The following is a 21,401-nucleotide window of genomic DNA, read 5'->3' on the forward strand; positions in this document are numbered from 1 at the left end:
GGCTTTCTCCTCTTTTCTGTGTCTTTTCTCCATTAACATGATAAAGGTGCTTTTCATTGGATTTAGAGCCCAACTGGATAATCTTGAGATTCTTAGCTGATTTACACTTGCTAAAACCTCTTTTCCAGGGGCACCTGGGTGGCTCAGTCAGTGAAGCATCTGCCTCTTGATTTCGGCTCTGGTCATGATCTCAGGGTCATGAGATCGAGCCCTGTCACAGGCTCCATGCTCAGCAGGGAGTCTGATTGAAACTCTCTCTCTCCCTCTTCCCCTCCACCCCCATGTTCTCTTTCTCTAAAATAAATAAACAAATCTTTAAAAAAATTTTTTTAAATAAACCTCTTTTCCAAGTACGATTACCTTCACAGGTTCTGGGATGTAGACATATCTTTGTGAGGGACACCATTCAACCCATTAAATGGCTTTCTAGCATACATACTTTTCTCACAAATATTTCTAAGTGCCTTAGAAGTGAGATTTAGCAGATCTGGAAGATTCTAAGGCACAATGTAAAGGTGGATCTTCAAGGGACCACATATAAAAAAACCCACACATTTTGAATAATACTAAAATATAGTCAAGTTGCTTAAATCTCAGGCTAATGTTGCCATTTTGCATTACTGCATTTTTACTGATGTTAGAATTATGTCCATTCTGTGGTATATCGCTAAAATGCAAATAAGTTATTCTATTACAGGCCATAGAATATAATCTCATCCCTCCACATTCAAAGTAAGCATGCATTTTATTCATACACTTTCCAAAGACAAGCAAATTATACCTAAAAGCTATAAAACTATATATAGCTTTTGCTGTTGCTAGCCCAGTGGAACATTGCTATTTCTTGTTGGTGTCCCTTAACCTTGCCCACAAATTTTAAATAGTTTCTTTATTAGTTTGGTTTAATTTCTTCTTTTGAAAATGACATCTGTTTCCTTATAGGATCCTAAAAAATGTAACTGGCATTAGTGACCCCAGGAAATAAACCTTTAAAAGGGAATTTTGTAATTGAGTTGCTAACACATTTATGAAGAATGCAGATAACCTCCTTGCCATAGGGAAATATGACAAGAAATCATGGCATATAGTGGCATCACTATTACTCAAATTATCACCTGTGGTGGCACGGAATAGAGAGTAGGTGAGGGCAGAATATTGGAAGACCAAGTGACTGTGACACTTGATCACTTTGGGCACAATGGTGACTACATAATTGTGGCTTGCACTGATTATTTCTGACTATTCTCTATAGTGTGTAAAGAGAAGAGGACAAATTGAAGGCCCCGAATGCCAAAGTCATTGCATAAAGGAAAATCACAAAGCCTTTATGGCTAATAAAAAGGAATGTTTTATCCTTTATAGCTGCAGAACAGATATGGCTAAGGATCAAGACCCTGGCCTGACTCTAAAAGTTGCAAGCTGTGGTGCCAATTACATATGCCCATTCAATCCGGGGAGTAGGAAGTAGCAAGCACCCTATATGCTTTACTAAAATACATATGTGCCAAAGGAGAGGAGGTCAACCCCACAAAAGTGCTGTGTCCTTCACAAAAGTGAAGTTTCTGGGCCTCCACGTCATCTGGAGCTTGCTGTGATGACCTCTGGACCTCCACGTCATCTGGAGCTTGCTGTAATGTTACCTTTCTAAAATGAGAGTCCCATGATACTGCCCACCACAATGAGGCACAATTTCATGCATCTCTGGATAACGGGGATTGCATGTACTACATTTGGGCACGTGGCTCTAATTTATTTCCTGAGTAATCCATAAGGAAGTTTTGAGTGATGTTAAAAGCATAAAAATATTCTGCAGCAGAGGCAGGGGCAGTATAAACTACCTTGCCACCTAAGCCTTAGGACCCCCAGCAGATGGATTTCTATTCAGAGTTTTTGGCAGACAGAGAGGATCTGGTAAACCTTGATAGGAAAGCACTAAGGTTTGGAGTAAGTTTGTGTCTTCTTCTGCCATTAGCCATTTTCCATTTGAAAGCCAACCTCTGGCCTGCTTTAGTGGAGCTTGAAGACCTGACCATGAGAGATTGAGTGACTCTACGGTCTGAACTGCCCATGTTATGATCTACTGGATCACAAAATTGTACATGTGCAGTAGCATTTCATTGTTAAATGAAAATGGTCTGTATGAGATTGAGATTTAGCCAAAATGGAAGTTTCTACAGAATGAATGAGTAGGTAGCTCAGAATCCCATGGTATCTGCTTCTACTGCTTTTCCACTTCTTTCTTAACTTGCAGCCCTGGCTCAGCACTGTATGCCAACACATGCCAGGAAGTAGAGAGCCACTGCATCATCGCTCCACCAGAGGTGGCCCTGAAAGACAGGACCTAAGGAAAATCCTCTAAAAGAAAAGAATATCTAGTTGTCTACTTGGCAGGGAAGGAGAGATGCCCGGAGATGCATGTGTATACTGATTTATAGGAGTAGCTAGCAAGTTTACTAGTTGGGTAGGGACCTGGGAAGAACAACATCAGGATAATAGTAACAAGAAAGAAGGGAAAGAGGCATCTGGATGAGCCCTTAATAAACTGGTAAATAAAGCTTTTAATAGGTCAGTGAGTAAGATGACATAACCCATAGATATCAGTCAGTTTTTAATCCCAGCCACTCTCAATGCTTGCTAAGTGAGCCTATGAGAAAGCACCAAGAGGGCAGGGATGGAAGTCTTGCTTGTACTCAACAATATGAACTTTTCTCTCACCAAGGCTGAACAGTAGCTACTGCATTCCTGACCCCACAGTCTCTCAGTTCATCCCCAGACCTGTTCCCTCATCCATGGGAGAAAGGCCTACTAATGCAGATAAGAAAAGTTGAAACATCAGAGAGACTGGAGTTGAAGGACAGCCATTACCCACTTTATATGTGTGCCCAGAATCTTTTCCCCTTCCCCACCATTTCCTTAAAGTGATATAGTGTACAGATTATGGCTATATGGGATTGGTTTTCTACTCATTTCACACTTTACCAAGAAGACAACAATTCAGATCTTTTTAGAAGAAGGCATTTTAGAGGAGACTACCACTCTCTGTTGAGTTGTTATTTTTAAAATTTATTTGACTTGCTGCTGTAAATATCTGAAAAATTCAGCAAATTTCAGAATACAGATTAGTAGTCAACAACAAAAATTAATAATGAAAAGGAAGCACTGGTCTTTATTGGCAATGTGAGCATCCAGTTTCACATTGTCACTAAACACATCGGAGTGTCTTTGCTCCTTCTCTTAGCATGAACTGTGGGTTGATGTCAGAGTCTGCTGTGACACCTGCCAGCAATTCTGCCCCTTCATAATTCAGTTTTTCTCACATGAGCAGAGCTATCTATGAAACATATTAATAGATTTGTGCAGTTTGCTTACCAAGAAATTAGAAAATTAGAGTTTGACAGAGGGCGGGGTGGGGGATGTCATGCAGTCACGCTCACTTTAGTCTGTTGAGTTCAAAATGTATTGTGATGCTAGCATTGTGTAATGTTACCTTTGATCCTCTTGTTAAAATTCCAAGTCTTATAAACTAACAAAAAAAGGAAAATATACATATATATATTTTTTAATTCAGCAGCAGAAATTTCAGGCCATTCTCCTGAGACATAATTTATTGGTTCCATAACTTTTTAAGTTTCAATTTCCTTATTTAGGTTTCCACAAGTTAGTCATCACTTAGAGCCTGCATTTTTACTTTGTAAGAGGGGCCTGTGATCCCTTTAAATTTAGGTTGTTTGAGCTGTGAAAATGCTTGTAAAAATAAACATGTTTTGTTTAATCTGTTCTAGTTGTCGGAAAACTGCACCCTATTCATGCTTTTGTTTTGTTCATTGTCTTTGCCTTCCTTTATTTTTCTGATGGAGTAAAACCTATGATTTGTAGTCTAAATTTTTTATAACAAACTTGTGATTATTTTAACTCATTTCTATTATAGTCTGTGCCTATCTTATTTAGTTTGCAAAATATCTTTTTGGGGTATTTAGGGGCTAAAAAACTAAAGGTTAAGTAGGGAATTTAATTTTAGTTCTTGGCAAAATATTATAGCTAGATTATTCTTTATTTCCCTATGTCCCAAATAATTAGAGAAATGTAAGTTATTAGGTGTGTCCCCTCGAGCAATATAAACTTAATTTTTATGCTTTTTTTAGAGTGGGGGAGGGACAGAGGGAGAGGGAGAGAGAGAATCTCAGGCAGACTCCACGCTGAGTGCAGAGCCCGATGTGGGGCTCTATCTCCCAACCCTGAGATCATGATCTGAGCCAAAACCAAGAGTTGGATGCTTAACTGCCTGAGCCACCCAGATGCCCCTAATTTCATATGTTTTTAATGAATCTCTTTATCTGCCAATCCTTGATTAAAGTAAATATATTAAAGTAATTCCTTAAGTCATATTTATTTCTATGTTTTTTAAAATTTTGCCCATTTCTAGAGAGAATGCCTTGGTTACTACTTGGTGCCAGATAACCTCTTAAAATACAAATGAAAAAGTACACCTGATTTTTTAAAAAAATATTTTATTTATTTGAGAGAGAGAGCATGAGCAGGGGGGAGAGGGAGAAGTAGGCTCCCTGCTGAGCTGGGAGCCCAGTGTGGGGCTCAATCCCAGGACCCTAGGACCGTGACCTGAGCCAAAGGCAGACACTTAACCAACTGAGCCACCCAGGGGCCTGGCAAAGTACACCTGATTTAATCAGACTTGCTTCTAAGGACTTTATGTCTGTTTAAATCGAAAACCCAAGGTTATTAATGTTTCTGAAAGTACTTGAGAATGATTCCTTCTAAAATCATATGGCTTCAAGTTTATCTTCTTTTTCAAATAAACTAGACTTAGTATTTAAAATAATTTATTTTAAATAATTGTTAAATTAGTAATTTCTTTTAACTTAGCTTTCTAATCAGCTAGTAAAACATGCATAACAATGCAAATATTAGCATATACAAATTTGGGAAATGTGGCAGTATGGAATAAGCCATTTAGTACAACATTTGGGGAGTAATTCAGGTCAGACTGGTGCTAATTTTAATTTTGATTAATATCTGGCTTGTCAGTCTATGCATTTACATTTTCAATGTTGACAAGTATAAACCACAGGTGCTATGCCTATACACAACTAATAAATGTTTTTTCATTACACTATTACTTTCTTTAAAGCATTCTACTGATTACCAATTGCACCACTGCTCAACTGAACTTTTTTTTTACAAAAAATGTATAGTTATGAATAAAAACAATAATTTTAGTCTTTGTCGGTATATGGTAATTCTCTTTAATTATCTTTACAGCTCAGAGGCCAAACTATATAGTAGATACTATGTCAGGATCATCTCTAGAGACAGGTTTCTCATGCTCATGGATAAAAATCAGAGTAAGAGTAAAGTTGTCAAACTACACCAGAAATCAGCAGGTGAACAAAATTAACATGGCATTATTTACTCTTATCATAAAATTTTAGGCTTTTAAAAATACCCCTTTGTAAAAGTCTTGACTAAAAAATGTGGCCAGGGCACCTGAGTGGCTGTCATTAAGCGTCTGCCTTAGGCTCAGGTCATGATTCCAGGGTCCTGGGATCCAGCCCTGCATCGGGCTCCCTGCCTGGCGAGAACCCTGCTTCTCCCTCTCCCACTCCCCCTGTTTGTGTTCCCTCTCTCGCTGTCTCTCTCTCTGTCAAATAAATAAATAAAATCTTAAAAACATAAACAAATAAATAAATAATGTGGCCAGAGGGGATGTGGGGGTGGGGGCTGGGCAAAATAGACAAAGGGCACTGAGAGCTACTGACTTCCAGTTATAAAATAAGTAAGTCAGATGAAACATGAAAAGTATGGCAGAAAAATATAACAATACAAACTTTTTAAAAAACAGCTTTTGTAGAATTCAAGGCAAAAAAGGAAACAATGAAAAATATACAACCCACAATGAAGATGTTAGTTATGGACTTTTAAGTACAGAATGTGTAAAAATATATAAAGAAAATGTTTTAGGGATACAAAGATTCATTGAAAAAAATGCAGTATAAGTGTTATGGAACTTGGACTGGATCGCCTGAAGGAAGAACCAAGCAGCACTCGGAGATCTTGGAGGATCGGAGGTTTATTCAACACCGATGGGCTCAGAGGAGGGTGCTCTCCAAAGGTCTGAGCCCTGAGCACAAAGGGGGGCAATTTATATGCTTCTTCCGCATACTTGGCACTTTTGGCACGTGTGCGAAGCGGGGCAGGGAAAAGAACCCGGACTGGTGCACGTGGGAAGCAGAGCAGGGAGAATAACCCGTAAGAGCCCCAGGGCAAGGACTTGGACTCTCTCGCTGGCTCAGTTGGCCATCTTAGGACACAGATTTTCCTATCATTCCCCCCTTTGATGCCCCTTTAAACACCTAGTTTAGAGGGCATCATTTTTAACTTCTAAGGGGCAATAGTGAGTAAGGAGTAACTGGAGTCTAATTTTAGCAATTTGAGTAGTGATAAACCTAGTAAGGGCATTAAGAATACAAGGACCAAATGCTACTATGAGGAGAAGCAACAGGAGGGGGCTGACAAGGGGGGCGAACCAAGGGAACCATTGTGAGAGGGTATCCCACCAAGTTGTCCATTGGAGTGTTTCCCACCGCAATGTACTTATTCCTGTAACTGGGACAGAGTTTTCTTGGACCACCCCTGACTCGTTAGCATAGAAACAACATTTCTCCTGTAAGAAGAGGCAGAGCCCCCCTTGCAGGGCTGTGAGCAAGTCGAGCCCACACCTGTTTTGGAGGACCACTGAGGCCAGTGAATCAAGTTGGTGCTGCAGGGCCAGGGACAACTGAGTGAGGATGGAAAAATCCACCATGAGTTGTTGCATTAACCCCTGGTGCTGAACCTGAGACATCCCGACGCCAGTGGCACTGAGGGCAATACCTGATTCAGCCAGCAGGCTCACCATAAGAAGGATGGTCACGGGGGAGCATCGAGTGTGGCTAGGAGGTCTCCATGTGAGTGGGGCATAGCTCCAGGGGAGGACTGAAAGATCGGGTAAGAGGCTGACAAGCGTGCATGACTGATCGTGCGGGGTGATGCAGATGTATACACCTTGATCACAAGCCAGAAGAGTGTTGTTGGGCGCACAGACTTGACTGTGGCCCATGATGGGAGAGGAAGAGTTGCCATACGGCAGTACCGGAGCTAGAAAGGTATAATCTGAGGTCCCTGGTGCCAAGGTAGGTGACATGGTAGATTGGTTGAGGATGACACCTAGGTATTGGACAGGACCGGGCTTTATACAGATCCAGCAGTCAGACACTAGGGGTGGATCCGAGTGGTTAAGTGCTTGGTGGGAGGCATTAATCATACCTAACAGTTGTGCTATAGATGCTTGCTGCATGAGGATGGGGGACCCAGGGATATGCCAGGGCGAGTTATTTTCTGTCTGACTCTGGGGGTTGACTGTAAGGCTTGGAGTGAACATGGACTTAATCATAAATTTGGCCATGGGGTCGGTCCCCATAGAGTGATATTGGCCTAACAGGAGAATGGTTCCTGTAGCCCATGATGTGGCATTGGGTTCTAAGACTGAGAGGGTGAGCGGTATACAGTGATTGTTAGAGCAAGAGGATGGGGCAGCGTTGCGTGACAAGGAAATCCCGATGTCACTGCGCTGTTTGAGGCGCCACCTGGTGGACCATTGTTCCATTCCCAACCAAGTCGCCACCGCTGACTCACATCCGCAGGCTTGTGAGGAGAACTGAGGACAGGTGTTTGGCTTTTGAGGCATAGAGCCCCCACAGATGTAGATATCTACCAGCCTGTAGCCAGTGTGAGGGCCATGGAGGTATCAAGAAGCTGGCATCCATCAAAATGGAGGTCAACCTTTGGTGTGTGCCCATCCCAGGTGGAAGAAGTCAGTGGGAGCGCTGGTGTGGGATTGAGGGGGATAAGCTGGAAAGTCCATTTGCCAGTAACGGTGATATGAGAGTTTGCCCCCCCTTGCCTGGCCAGGCAAGCTAGAGGCAGTGAGGAGGAACAGCACACCAGGTAGCAGAAGATCAGGACTGACTGGGGCCAGGAAAACCATGGTGAAATTCACTCAAGAGTAGACAGCAGAGGGCCAGTAAAAGTGGGATGGATCTATGACCTTAGGTAGAGGGAGCCATCGTCAGCAGATGAGACTTGTAGACAAATAAGTGCAGTAATACACCCTAGGGACACCCAATACGCAATGACAATAGTAAGCCTCTGGGGGAAAGTCCAGTCAGGAGGGGCAACAGTGTAGAGTCCAACTCCCAAGATGAGGGAAATCACGCTGATGAGAGCCAGGGACCACGGTGAGCAGGTGTCCATCAGTCAGTGGGGTCTCATCGAAGGTGAAGCCAGAGTGGGCTCATGATGTCTGGCTGGACTCTCCACTGGTGGGGCTCCTTGTCTGAATGATGAACTTTCTTCCTTCTGGAGTGGTGGACCCACAGGGTGACACCTGAGACCTTGAGGGCAGTAGGGGCAGTTAGAACAACAGTGTGGGGGCCTGTCCACTGTGGTTTGAGGGGGGTCTTTCTTCCAATCTTTGACCCAAACTGAGTCCCCTGTCTGGAAGGAGTGTACCTGAGACCTTAAGGAGATTGGGGCCCTCTCAATGGTGTACTTTTGTAATTTATTTAGGGTGGCCCCCAGGGCCTTAAGCTGCTCCTTTATCCCTTTATCTCCAACCTGATGCAAGTTTCCTGGAAGACTTCCCAAGCACAGGGGAGGCCGGCCATATATTAATTCAAACGGGGAAAAACCTGATGTGTCCCGGGCGTGCAGCAAGCACACAGGAGAGCTAGGGGTAGCAGATCCGGCCATGGGAGGTTAGTCTCCTGACAAAACTTTGCTAAGGTTTCCTTGAGGGTGAGATTCATTCGCTCTACTTTCCCTGAACTTTGGGGCCGGTAAGTGGTGTGGAGTCTCCAGGTGATGTTGAGGGATTTGGTCAAGACCTGTACAATGTCTGCCACAAATGTGGGCCCATTGTCACTATGGATTGTTAGCGGCAGGCTGAACCGGGGCACGATCTCCTGCAAGAGGACTTTAGCTACTTTCCGGCTTTGCTCCGTCCTAGTCAGAAAGGCTTCGACCCACCCAGAGTATGTGCATACTATTACTAGGAGATATCTGAACCCCCTGCTCGGTTGCATATCTGTGAAGTCTACCTCTAGATCCTCGAAGGGGGTTGCTCCCACCCTCTGGACACCTGGTGGGGGCCACAGTGCCATCTGAGCATTATTTTTAGCACATGTTATGCATCATTCACTCGTTGCTCGGCATAGTGCTGGCAGCTGATGTACTAGTGCTTCTTGAGAAGGACCTCTATGCAGTTTTCCCCAGATGAGTGAGCTGGTGGTATTCCTCCAGTTGCTGTTGGAACAAAGATGCACCTGCCTGGCATCATCTACCATCCCTTTTCATTCAGGGTGGCTCCCTCATCCATGGCCCATTCCTTTTCCTTTTTAGTGTAACTGGGTGGAGGGACTTCTTCCAGGGGTGTCAGGGCCATGGTGAGGGAAGGGACTCTGTCCATGTCCTCACTGGCTGTAGTCTTGGCTGCCTCATCTGCCAGATGATTTCCCCACACTATGGGGTCGTCTCCTTTCTGGTGTCCCTTACAGTGCAGGATTGCTACTTCCTTTGGAAGCCAGACAGCTTCAAGGAGTCTCAGTATCGTCTCCTTGTACTTGATAGCTTTTCCTGCTGCGGTTAGGAGGCCCTCATGCATTCATGAGGGACACAACTGCATGAGGGACCTTGACGTTAAGTTCTTGCCCCTGAGTAAGTTTGTCTGCCTCCTTGATGAGTAGGACTGTGGCTGCTAGCGCCCTGAGGCACGGTGCCCATCTCGCTGCCACGGGGTCCAGCTTCTTTGACAGGTAAGCAACTGGCCGTTGCCAGGGTCCAACAGTCTGGGTGAGTACCCCAAGCGCTTTTTTTTCCGTTTCATCCACAAAGAGATTGAAGGGTTTTTCTACATCTGGTAGGCTTAGCTGGAGTCCCCCCAGGGTGGTCTTTATCTCTGTGAAAGCGGCTTCTGCTCCTCAGACCAGGCAGGGGGTTCTTGATCTAGTTCCCCTAAGAGATCATAAAGGGGTCTTGCTATTGCTGAGAACCCAGGGATCCAGATGCGGCAGAATCCTGCAGCCCCCAGGAATTCTCATAGGCCCCTTTTTGTCTGGGGCTGTGGCAGGGAGATGATGACCCTTTTCCTCTCCGGTCCTAATTCTCTCTTCCCTTGGGTGAGGAGGAAACCAAGGTATCAGACCTTTTGTTGGCAGATTTATGCCTTCTTCCATGAGGCTCTGTATCCGAGTCTGACAGGAGCTGTAGGAGGGCCTTGGTGCCTTTTGTGCAGTCTTCTTGTGTGTCACTGGCAAGGAGGAGGTCATCCACCTAGTGGAGGAGGGTGCATCATGTGGCCTCTCTTGGGAAGCTGGCGAGGTCCACGGCCAGTGCTTCCCCAAGAGGGTTGGTGAGTTTTTAAACCCCTGCGGGAGGCGCGTCCAAATCAGTTGCATCTGGCGCCCTGTATCAGGTTCAGACCATTCACAGGCAAACAGTGGCTGGCTCTGGGGAGCTAAGTGGAAGCAGGAGAAGGCATCCTTCAAATCTAGGCAAGTGAACCATCTGGCCGACCCTGGGATTTGGCCGAGGAGGGTGTACAGATTCGGGACGACTGGGTGGAGAGAGATGGTCACCTTGTTGATGGCCCGCAGGTCTTGAACTGGTTGGTATCCCCCTCCTGGCTTCTTGACTGGCAGGAGTGGGGTATTCCAGGCCAACTGGCACTCGACTAGAAAACCCGCTTCTGAGTTTGGTCAGATGTTCTTGGATGCTGATCTTAGCTTCTTGTGGAAGGAGGTATTGCCTTTGCCTCTGAGGTTGGGCATTAGTTCGACAATAATAGGGGCCCGATTCCAGGCTAGTTCAGGTGGGTTGTTTTCAGTCCATACTGAAGGAAAGGCGAGTCTGAACTCCAGTGGGCTGCTCCGTTGGGCCTGGGCACAGAATAACCTCCATTCTTCTTCCCTTGGCGTGGTAATTGCTAGTATTAGAGACCCCGTCTCCTCTTGCGTTGGGTCTAATCAGAGGCTAGTGTGTCCAGTGGACTCAAAGGTTATTTGAGCCCTAAGCTTGGAGAGTATGTCTTGGCCCAGGAGGGCGATGGGGCACTCAGGCAGATAAAGGAATTCATGTGGGACCTTGTGGCCCCGGAGTTTGCACTGGCGAGCCTGGCAAAAGGGCTGTTATATCACCTGAGTCCTCGGGACCCCGATGATGGTTGCAGTCCTTTTGCTGAAAGGTGCCACTGGGGAGGTGACAACAGAGTGCTCAGCCCCAGAATCAATCATAAAAGTCACTGGTTGGCCCCCCCACCTTCATTTTCACCACGGCCTCATGGGGGCCAAGGAGGAAAGAGCCTGGTCACCCTCAGTCTGAGTCCATTCCCGCAAGGCCTATGAGGTACTCCTCTCAGGGTTCTTCCTTATAATGGCTAGGGCTTTTGAGGCTTTCTCCGGTTGAGACATTTGTTTTTCCGATGTGTTTTCTCTTTACAGTAGGCACATTGATCCCCTGCCAAGGGGGTTCTGGGCTTCCCCCTTTGGTGGTTGAGGTCTCCCCATCTTTGTGTTGTCCTTTTCTTTCAGGGCAGCGAGGAAGCTGACTTTTTTTTTTAATTTTTTATTATGTTAATCACCATACATTACACCATTAGTTTTTGATGTAGTGTTCCATGATTCATTGTTTGTGCATAAAACCCAGTGCTCCACGCAGAACGTGCCATCTTTAATACCCATCACCAGGCTAACCCATCCCCCCACCCCCCCTCCCCTCTAGAACCCTCAGTTTGTTTTTCAGAGCCCATCGTCTCTCATGGTTCGTCTCCCCCTCCAATTTACTCCCCTTCATTCTTCCCCTCCTGCTATCTTCTTCTTCTTTTTTTCTTAACATATACTGCATTATTTGTTTCAGAGGTACAGATCTGTGATTCAACAGTCTTGCACAATTCACAGCGCTCACCATAGCACATACCCTCCCCAATGTCTATCACCGAGCCACCCCATCCCTCCCACACCCCCACCACTCCAGCAACCCTCAGTTTGTTTCCTGAGATTAAGAATTCCTCATATCAGTGAGGTCATATGATACGTGTCTTTCTCTGATTGACTTCTTTTGCTCAGCATAACACCCTCCAGTTCCATCCACATCGTTGCAAATGACAAGATTTCATTCCTTTTGATGGCTGCATAATATTCCATTGTGTATATATACCACATCTTCTTTATCCATTCATCTGTCGATGGACATCTTGGCTTTTTCCACAGTTTGGCTATTGTGGACATTGCTGCTATAAACATTGGGGTGCACGTACCCCTTCGGATCTCTGCATTTGTATCTTTGGGGTAAATACCCAGTAGTGCAATTGCTGGATCATATGGTAGCTCTATTTTCAACTGTTTGAGGCACCTCCATACTGTTTTCCAGAGGGGCTGCACGAGCTTGCATTCCCACCAACAGCGTAGGAGCGTTCCCCTTTCTCTGCATCCCTGCCAACATCTGTCGTTTCCTGACTTGTTAATTTTAACCATTCTGACTGGGGTGAGGTGGTATCTCATTGAAGTTTTGATTTGGATTTCCCTGATGCCGAGGGATGTTGAGCACTTTTTCATGTGTCTGTTGACCATTTGGATGTCTTCTTTGGAAAAATGTCTGTTCATGTCCTCTGCCCATTTCTTGATTGGATTATTTGTTCTTTGGGTGTTGAGTTTGATAAGTTCTTTATAGATTTTGGATACTAGCCCTTTATCTGATATGTCATTTGCAAATATTTTCTCCCATTCTGTCGGTTGTCTTTTGGTTTTGTGGACTATTTCTTTTGCTGTGCAACAGCTTATCTTGATGAAATCCCAATAGTTCATTTTTGCCCTTGCCTCCCTTGCCTTTGGCGATGTTTCTAGGAAGAAGTTGCTGCGGCTGAGATCAAAGAGGTGGCTGCCTGTGTTCTCCTTTAGGATGTTGATGGACTCCTGTCTCACGTTTAGGTCTTTCAACCATTTGGAGTCTATTTTTGTGTGTGGTGTAAGGAAATGGTCCAGTTTCCTTCTTCTGCATGTGGCTGTCCAATTTTCCCAACACCATTTGTTGAAGAGACTGTCTTTTTTCCATTGGACATTCTTTCCTGCTTTGTCAAAGATAAGTTGACCATAGAGTTGAGCGTCCATTTCTGGGCTCTCTATTCTGTTCCATTGATCTATGTGTCTGTTTTTGTGCCAGTACCATGCTGTCTTGATGATGACAGCTTTGTAATAGAGCTGGAAGTCTGGAATTGTGATGCCACCAGCTTTTCTTTTCTTTTTCAACATTCCTCTGGCTATTCGGGGTCTCTTCTGGTTCCATACAAATTTTAGGATTATTTGTTCCATTTCTTTGAAAAAAGTGGATGGTATTTTGATGGGGATTGCATTGAATGTATAGATTGCTCTAGGTAGCATTGACATCTTCACAATGTTTGTTCTTCCAATCCATGAGCATGGAACGTTTTTCCATTTATTTGTGTCTTCTTTAATTTCTTTCATGAGTATTTTATAGTTTTCTGAGTACAGATCCCTTGCTTCTTTGGTTAAATTTATTCCTAGGTATCTTATGGTTTTGGGTGCAATTGTAAATGCGATCGACTCTTTGATTTATCTCTCTTCTGTCTTGTTGTTGGTGTATAGGAATGCCACTGATTTCTGTGCATTGATTTTATATCCTGCAACTTTACTGAATTCCTCTATGAGTTCTAGCAGTTTTGGGGTGGAGTCTTTTGGGTTTTCCACATACAGTATCATATCATCTGCAAAGAGTGAGAGTTTGACTTCCTCTTTGCCGATTTGGATGCCTTTGATTTCTTTTTGTCGTCTGATTGCTGTGGCTAGGACTTCTAATACTATGTTGAATAGCAGTGGTGATAGTGGACATCCCTGCCGCGTTCCTGACCTTAGGGGGAAAGCTCTCAGCTTTTCCCCATTGAGAATGATATTCGCTGTAGGTTTTTCATAGATGGCTTTTATGATATTGAGGTATGTACCCTCTATCCCTATACTCTGAAGAGTTTTGATCAAGAAAGGATGCTATACTTTGTCAAATGCTTTTTCTGCATCTATTGAGAGGATCATATGATTCTTGTTCTTTCTTTTATTAATGTATTGTATCACATTGATTCATTTGTGGATGTTGAACCAGCCTTGCAGCCCAGGGATAAATCCCACTTGGTCATGGTGAATAATCCTTTTAATGTACTGTTGGATCTTATTGGCTAGTATTTTGGTGAGAATTTTTGCATCCATGATCATCAAGGATATTGGTCTGTAATTCTCCTTTTTGATGGGGTCTTTGTCTGGTTTTGGGATCAAGGTACTGCTGTCCTCATAAAATGAGTTTGGAAGTTTTCCTTCTATTTCTATTTTTTGGAACAGTTTCAGGAGAATAGGTATTAATTCTTCTTTAAATGTTTGGTAGAATTCCCCTGGGAAGCCATCTGGCCCTGGGCTTTTGTTTGTTGGGAGATTTTTGATGACTGCTTCAATTTCCTTAGTGGTTATAGGTGTGTTCAGGTTTTCTATTTCTTCCTGGTTCAATTTTGGTAGTTGGTACATCTCTAGGAATGCATCCATTTCTTCCAGGTTATCTAATTTGCTGGCATAGAGTTGCTCATAATATGTTTTTATAATTGTATTTCTTTGGTGTTGGTTGTGATCTCTCCTCTTTCATTCATGATTTTGTTGATTTGGGTCATTTCTCTTTTCTTTTTGATAATTCTGGCCAGGGGTTTATCAATCTTGTTAATTCTTTCAAAGAACCAGCTCCTAGTTTCGTTGATCTGTTCTACTGTTCTTTTGGTTTCTATTTCATTGATTTCTGCTCTGATCTTGATTATTTCTCTTCTCTTGCTGGGTTTAGGCTTTATTTGCTGTTTTTTTTCTAGCTCCTTTAGGTGTAGGGTTAGGTTGTGTATTTGAGACCTTTCTTGTTTCTTGAGAAAGGCTTGTATTGCTATATACTTTCCTCTTAGGACTGCCTTTGCTGTATCCCAAAGATTTTGAACAGTTGTGTTTTCATTTTCATTTGTTTCCATGAATTTTTTTAATTCTTCTTTAATTTCCTGGTTGACCCATTCATTCTTTAGTAGGATGCTCTTTAGCCTCCATGTATTTGAGTTCTTTCCGACTTTCCTCTTGTGATTGAGTTCTAGTTTCAAAGCATTTGGTCCAGTGTGTCATTTAAAGTCTTTATTTCCTTGTTGATCTTTTGCTTAGATGATCTGTCCATTTCAGTGAGGGGGGTGTTAAAGTCCCCCACTATTATTGTATTGTTATCAATGTGTTTCTTTGCTTTTGTTATTAATTGCCTTATAAAATTGGCTGCTCACATGTTAGGGGCATAGATATTTACAATTGTTAGATCTTCTTGTTGGATAGACCCCTTAAGTAGGATATAGTGTCCTTCCTCATCTCTTATTACAGTCTCTGTTTTAAAATCTAATTTGTCTGATATAAGGATTGCCACCCCAGCTTTCTTTTGGTGTCCATTAGCATGGTAAATGGTTTTCCACCCCCTCACTTTCAATGTGGGGGTGTCTTTGGGTCTAAAATGAGTCTCTTGCAGACAGCATATCAATGGATCTTGTTTTTTAATCTGATCTGATAGCCTGTGTCTTTTGAATGGGGCATTTAGCCCATTTACATTCAGGGTAACTATCGAAAGATATGAATTTAGTGCCATTGTATTGCCTGTAAGGTGACTGTTACTGTATATTGTCTGTGTTCTTTGCTGGTGTATGCTGCTTTTAGTCTCTCTCTTTGCTTAGAGGACCCCTTTCAATATTTCTTGGAGGGCTGATTTCGTGTTTGCAAATTCCTTTAGTTTTTTTTTGTCCTGGAAGCTTTTTATCTCTCCTTCAATTTTCAATGAGAGCCTAGCTGGATATTGTATTCTTGGCTGCATATTTTTCTCGTTTAGTGCTCTGAAGATATCATGCCAGTCCTTTCTGGCCTGCCAGGTCTCTGTGGATAGGTCTGTTGCCAATCTAATATTTCTACCTTTATAGGTTACATATCTCTTCTCCCGAGCTGCTTTCAAGATTTTCTCTTTGTCTCTGAGACTCGTAAGTTTTACTATTAGATGTCGGGGTGTTGACCTATTTTTACTGATTTTGAGAGGGGTTCTCTGTGCCTTCTGGATTTTGATGCCTGTTTCCTTCCCCACATTAGGGAAATTCTCTGCTATAATTTGCTCCATTATACCTTCTGCCCCCTCTCTCTTTCTTCTTCTTCTGGGATCCCAATTATTCTAATGTTGTTTCATCTTATCGTATTGCTTCTCTCTTGAATTCTGCCCTCATGATCCAGTAGTTGTTTATCTCTCTTTTTCTCAGCTTCTTTATTTTCCATCATTTGGTCTTCTATATCGCTGATTCTCTCTTCTGCCTCATTTACCCTAGCAGTTAGTGCCCCCATTTTTTATTGCACCTCATTAATAGCCTTTTTGGTTTCGATTTGGTTAGATTTTAGTTCTTTTATTTCTCCAGGAAGGGTGTATCTAATAACTTCCATGCTTTTTTCAAGCCCAGCTAGTATCTTTAAAATCATGATTCTGAACTCTAGGTCCGACATCATATTAATGTCCGTATTGAGTAGGTCCCTGGCAGACGGTACTACCTCTTGTTCTTTTTGCTGAGGTGATTTCTTTCGTCTTGTCATGTTGTCCAGAGGAGAATAGATGAATGAGATAACAAAATGCTAACAGGTTAACAATGTCCCCAGAAAATATACTCTAAAGAAATCAGAAAAGACCTGAAACCAGGGGAAAAGAAAGGGAAAGAAAGAGAAAAAAAAAAGAAAAAGATAAAAACAAAGAGAAACAGAACAAAACAAAACAAAACAGAATATGATCAAATATGATCAGGCTAGTGCATAGATCAGTGCCACACACTAGATTTTGGGTGTATTTTGGTCTGTTAGAAGATAGTGCCTCCTAAAATTATAAAGAAAGAAAGACTTATATATGTACAAAATAAGGGTTGATACAGTGAAGGGTATCATACAGATGATTGTAAAGATGAAAATTATAAAAGATTTTATAAAAGGAATTGATAAGTTGTTTGAAAAAAGAAAGAAGATTTAAAAAAAAAAAGGGGAGAGAATGTGATCAGGCAGGAGACTAGAACAAAGCCATACACTAGAGATTTAGGGTATATTTTGATCTGTTAGAAGAAACTGTATCTCAAAATATTAAAGAGTGAACAACTTATATATATATGCCAAAAATAATGGTAACTTCTATGAAGGAATAGAATCTGACTCTAAAAATGAAAAATAAAAAAAGTTTTTTTAAAAAAGGGATTGATAAGATGTTGGTTGAAAAAGGGAAAAGGAAAAATTCAAAAAAAAAAACCAGACAGTTAAAAAAAAATTAACTTTGGAAGACTAAAGAATCATGGTAAAAAAGCCATGAATTCTATGTGCAGTATTCCCCTAGCGCTGGAGTTCTCCCGTTCTCCTTGATTGGTAAACTTGGTCTTGGCTGGCTGTTCCTGCTGATATTCTGGGGGAGGGGCCTGTTGCCGTGGTTCCCAAATGTCTTTGCAGGAGGTGGAATTGCCCCACCCTTGTGAGTCTGGGCTAAGCAATCTGCTCGGGTTTGCTCTCCGGAGCTTTTGTTCCCTACAAGCTCTCAGTACAGGTTTGGAGGATGAGAGCGAAATGGTGGATTCCCAATCTCCACCCATAGGAGGCGAGAACTCAGGGCCCTGCTCCTCAGTGCGCCCCCAGAGAAAAGCAGTCAATCACTCCCATCTCCCCGGTCTCCGGCCGCACTCTGTGCTCACCCGGCCTGTGGCCAAGCATTTCTATCTCTGGCACCCAACCCCATGTGGAGTCTCCAAACCCAGCAGATCCCTGTGGTGCGCTCCCGCGCCGCTCCTCCCAGGGGAGGAAGGGCAGTCTTCCCGGCTCTGCTGCTTGTTGGGTCCCTTCCAGTAAATGGTCGCTTCTCTGTTCAGAGAGTTGTTGCTACTCTCTTCTTCGATCTCCTGTTGAGTTCATAGGTGTTCAGAATGGTTTGATCCCCATTCAGCTGAATTCCTGAGACCAGACGAAATCCAGGTCTCCTACTCCTCCACCATCTTGTTCCACCTCAGAAGCTGAGTTTCTTTTTCATCTTTTTCTCAGCTTCCTGTTCAGCTGTGACTTCTCTGTTCATGTAGACTTTATTGGCAGTCTCTATCAGCTGGGTGATGTTCATCCTGGCAAAACCCTCTAGGGTCTGAAGTTTTTTCCTGATGTCTGGGGCGGCCTGAGCCATGAAGGAGCTGTTTACCATCTATTGGCTTTCCTGTGCCTCGGGGTCAAATGGAGTGTATATCCTGTAGGCTTCACATAGTCTTTCATAATAGTCCCCGGGGGACTCCCCTGGGTGTTGAGTGACCAAGGATACCTTAGTCATAAGGTTTCCTTTCAGGTACTGCTGTGCACCTTTCATTATTCTCCTCCTCGCCTCTATGTTAAACAGGGTGCGGAGTAACTGTTGGCAGTCTTCCCAGGTTGGCTGATGAGTCTGGAAGAGGGATTCTATGAGGTCTACCATAACCTGTGGTTTCTCAGAGTAGGATGGGGTGTTATGTTTCCAGTTGAGGAGGTCAGTGGTGGAGAAGGGCTGATAATACATCATGGAACAGCTGGGTTGGACTGTCCCATCTTCATCGTTCCTCTCAGGTTCCCGCGTCTCTTGTACTGGCATTTGAAGGGTGTTTGCGCCTGGCCTGGGGCGCAGCCTGGCTGCTGGTCCTGGAGAAAGTGGATTTCTTAGGCCTGGGGGCGCCAGTGGATCCTCTGGGCCTGGGGGCGCTGGTGAAACCGATGGCAGCGGGATGTCTGGAGCTGAAAGGCCAGGTCTATAGACGGTCTTGGGGGTACATATGGTGGGGGCAGGGTCGGTTCGTCCTCGGGATCTCCAGCTAGGATTTGTGGAGACTGGGGCTTTTGCTGATTTTCTTTGGGTCTTAGATGAGGTGATTAAGACCCTGGCCTGTCCCTGCCTATTGCAAGTGAATCGCACCCAGGGGGGAAGAGTGAGCAATTCCTAGCCAGGAGTCAATGTACAGAAACTGGTCAGGGTGTCCTGGTTTTCCTGTTATGACTCGCCATACTCGACGAATCATTGGGACATCCAATGTCCTGTCTGAAGGCCACCCAACATCAAAGGTGGGCCATTCCACTTCACATAGGGTTCTCAACTTGCCGGGGTTCATCCTGACTCCATAGTCTCCCAAAAACCCCTTCTTGAAATTTTTGATCATGGTCTCTAGAACTGTAGGTTTACTCTGCCCTGACCCCATGGTGATATTCCCGTGTGTGGTGGCACAGAGACAGACAAATGGGGGGTGCCTCCTGAGATGACGAGACCAATCAGATGCCTGTCTGGCCATGTTCTGAAGGAGCTTAGGTGAGGCTTAGCCATAGTGGTCTCAATGTTGTGACTTAACGATTGGAAACTATTCTGATGCCACCATAGACTGTATGCCGTTCACCATGGAATCACAGACGGGTCCACTCAGACTCCATAGGCTTCTGGGGACCTTAAGGGTGCCTGCCTGTGGAGTCACAGAATCAGTCTATTTGAGCAAGCCCAGTTGGACTGCACATTCACTCACACATTCACACTCCAGAAGTTATTACATTCCCTCCCTGGGAATCCCTACCTGTTAGACCTCTAAGAGGTCTCTGGGAGGTGATCAGGCTCCCCTTTCACTCCAATGGGGGTGGGCCTGTCTCAGTCCTGGGGCCCCAGGCCTTAGCAGAATCCAACGTTGGGACCAGGTCCTCACTGACCAAGTCTCCTTGAGTCTGGTGGGGACCTCAGAGTGCGCCCAGCCTGAGGCGACCGGGGTGGGAGAATGCTGAAAATTAGGCGGGGTGTGCTTTCTCCGTTATGATAACTCATTCCGTCACCATCCTGCCGTTGCCCCCAAACCGGTGGCAACAATGGGCCAGCGTGGTTGGGTTTCCTGGTCAGGGAACCAAATGTTAGAGATCCTGGATTGGATTGCCTGAAGGAAGAACCAAGTGGCACTGGGAGATCTTGGAGGATCGGAAGTTTATTTAACGCTGGCGGGCTCAGAGGAGAGTGATCTCTAAAGGTCTGAGCCCGGAGCACAAACAAAGGGGGCGGGGCGCCTGGGTGGCTTAGTTGGTTAAGCAGCTGCCTTCGGCTCAGGTCATGATCCTGGGGTCTTGGGATCGAGCCCCGCGTCAGGCTCCCTGCTCAGCAGAGAGCCTGCTTCTCCCTCTCCCTCTGCCTGCCTCTCTGCTTACTTGTGCTCTCTCTCTCTCTCTCTGTCAAATAAATAAAATAAAATCTTAAAAAAAAAAACAAAGGGGGCAATTTATACACTTCTACTTCCGCATACTTGGCACTTTTGGCGCGTGCGCGAAGTGGGGCAGGGAGAAGAACCTGGATTGGTGCGCATGGGAAGCAGAGCAGGGAGAAGAACCCGTAAGAGCCCTGGGGCAAGGACTGGGACTCTCTCGCTGGCTCAGTTGGCCATCTTAGGACACAGATTTTCCTTATCAGAAGTAGGAGACCACACCACTCTATCAGTCTTTGACAAATTAAGGCAAAACATGAATTAGGTACAGATGTGAATAATATAATTAGCGAGTTTGATTTGAGAAATTGTAAATATGTCATTTTTGTGTCCTATACTTGAAAATACCCACTTTTAAGAATCCATGGAACATTCACATTCCTTAATCTTATAGTAAGCCACAAAACACTCAACGTAGTTCACATACTCTCACCACACTAACTGTAAACATTAATATTTTAAAGCTTAACCATAGGTAACTTGGAAACAAAAAAAATTTCTCTAGTAGTTAAATTACAAAGTATTTAAAATAGAGAGTGATGAATTGCACACTGGTGGAGCCCCGGTATCGGGTGATACAGGCACCACTCAGTACCACCCTGCTGACAAAGTATTTAAAATAGAAATTCACAATAGAGGGAGAGCTTATTTTTCATTCATTTTGGAATTCAAATAAAATTTGTAAGCATAAGATTTTTATATTTGTTAAAAAGATATTGCTTTAAAATTTTGAGAAACAGTGATTTAGAATAAAATTAAAATATATTCTGTATGGAAATTCGTAAGTACGAAGTCAAGCTTGAAACAATGCTTAAATGTTTCTATCATTAATCAATATGAATTAAAGTTACCCATAATGCTTGAAAAGGTAGAAAGAAAGCACAACCATCTAAAGAAATAAGGAAAAAGCAATTAATGAATTCATTGATCACTGTCAATTCAAAAGTCTTAAGTAGAATAAAATGTTCAACAAATTTGAAAATATCCTTCAAAGTGATTGATG

General features: G+C 43.7%; 1 non-coding gene across 1 annotated transcript; it reads left to right on the plus strand.

Moving 5' to 3' along the window:
- The first annotated feature begins 20,927 nt into the window (after positions 1 to 20,927).
- Positions 20,928 to 21,030, plus strand: LOC113910799. The gene has a single exon (XR_003516284.1). It is a non-coding gene; the product is annotated as a small nucleolar RNA SNORD67 (small nucleolar RNA).
- The last annotated feature ends 371 nt before the right edge of the window (positions 21,031 to 21,401 follow it).

Source organism: Zalophus californianus, chromosome 6 (assembly GCF_009762305.2).
Source record: "Zalophus californianus isolate mZalCal1 chromosome 6, mZalCal1.pri.v2, whole genome shotgun sequence".
Lineage (NCBI taxonomy): Eukaryota > Metazoa > Chordata > Mammalia > Carnivora > Otariidae > Zalophus > Zalophus californianus.